The sequence below is a fragment of the Solanum dulcamara genome, chromosome 8 (genome assembly GCF_947179165.1).
Source record: "Solanum dulcamara chromosome 8, daSolDulc1.2, whole genome shotgun sequence".
Classification (NCBI taxonomy): domain Eukaryota; kingdom Viridiplantae; phylum Streptophyta; class Magnoliopsida; order Solanales; family Solanaceae; genus Solanum; species Solanum dulcamara.
Window position 1 is genome coordinate 17,714,323 of NC_077244.1, and position 1,885 is coordinate 17,716,207.

Below are 1,885 nucleotides of genomic sequence, written 5' to 3' on the forward strand. Positions count from 1 at the left end.
TTGTTCCATGAGTCCCATTACTCAAGTATAGATTAATAGATGAGGTGTTGCACTATGTATGAAAAGGTTTTCGATGCTTTGTGATTTAGCCAAGGTTATATGAACGGATAACTAGGTTATAAAATATACAGAAAGATGGGGACATGATACCATACCAAGTAAATTGGGGAAGGAGATAAAGATATAAGTACCCTTTAAAAGGGCGAAGTCAATGAGAGAGTGGAAAAGGTAAGGTGAAGGCAATTGATAGGATAACATATATGAGAGGGATGTTTAAGTTTCAATAAGAACCTGGACTGAACTAAGTCAGGAAGGTCTGGAAGTCACCGATAATGGAATGGAAGTCAGAATGCAATGTAAGACAGTGCTAAGAAGATTTCAATAAGACCTTGAATAACATAATGCTAGAAGGTGGGTGCGTATCAAAAGAAAAGGGCATAACAATGAAAGGATATTGAATAACTTAAGGGACACTACGAAGGATAATGACAGTATGCTAGACCAAAAGCCAAAATATTGGCTATAGAGTTGGTTGCAAATGATGTTTCGATAGATAAATAACCAAGGAAAAGGGAACACAAAACCTCCTATGATAGGGGATGAGAAGAGCAAAGAGTAAATAAGGGAAAAGAAAGAAGTATAACAAGATGGGACAAGAAAGTTTCAATGTGAGTAAGAGGTGTACAGTAGAATGAACCAGGAGACAGAAAGACTACGTCTACCTTCTATAAGTTGAATCCGAAGGGTTGTACAACCTACGGATATGTATATATAGACATCAAGTTAAGTGAGGAAGTACGAGAAAAAAAAGAATAGGGGTCCAATAATGACAATACCATTATGATATTTTGGATACCCTACCGAGAGATACGGGGATAGGTTAAGCCGAACTATAGGGATAGAATTATTACTACGGAAAAAGTAAGACAAGACCATAGTTGGACCAAAGATCTAACCCAACACCAATGGTAGAATAAGGGAGGAAACAGTAGGGTAACATATGATACCTAGCAAAATGATGCTAGGATATTTCTCAGGTTAAGTTGAGCACCTTCTCACATTCTCGTAAAGGTAAAGGAATAAACGAGATAATAAATCTAAAGTGTTACCATCCGGGATAAGAAAAGTGTAAAATGGGTTAAGTAAGACGGGCAAAACTAGCTGATTACTACAGGATGGCGAGCTTATATGCCAAACCTTTTTGGGATTATGCCGACTAATGACAGCCAGAACTCAAAGCAGCTATAAAGGTCACTATATGAACGAACATTAGCACTACTTAGTAGCCAACCCTAATGAATGGGTGCATACAGAAGGGGTGAATACAGTAGGGGACTAGGGACGTGGTCCTAGTAGAACTAAATATCTACCCTATACCGGTTGCAAGATAACAGAGGAAAGGGCAAGGCAAAATATGAGGATTAGCGAGACCACGCTAAGGTAAATCATGGGCTAAGTTGAGTGCCCTGTACATTATTGCAAGGATTACAATGAAACGCGACATGAAGACTTTCCAAGAAGGTCACCCATCCCAGTATTACTCTCGCCGAAGCACGCTTAACTTCAAAATTCTGATGGAATTTAGTGCATTAGTGCGGGTATGATTACGCGAGATGGAAGGATCTGAACTAGCGACGGAGAAACAACATGGGATTATGTACCTAGGGTACTATAAGTTATGTTGATGGAATTGTAAAAAGGGCTTAAGGAAAACTAGCAGGATTAGCTAATTACTAACTGATAGCGCACTTGAATGCCACAGTTCTTCAATATAGTACCGGTTAATGATAACCAAACCATAAAATGGCTATATGGGCTACTGGGCAAGGGAATTTCGACATCACTTGGCAGCCACCTCTAAGGATTGAAAAGCAAAACCCAAAAG

General features: G+C 39.1%; 1 pseudogene; it reads right to left on the minus strand.

Moving 5' to 3' along the window:
* Nucleotides 1-1,492: 1,492 nt before the first annotated feature.
* LOC129901788 (5S ribosomal RNA) lies at nt 1,493-1,612 on the minus strand (annotated as a pseudogene).
* Between the last annotated feature and the right edge of the window lie 273 nt (nt 1,613-1,885).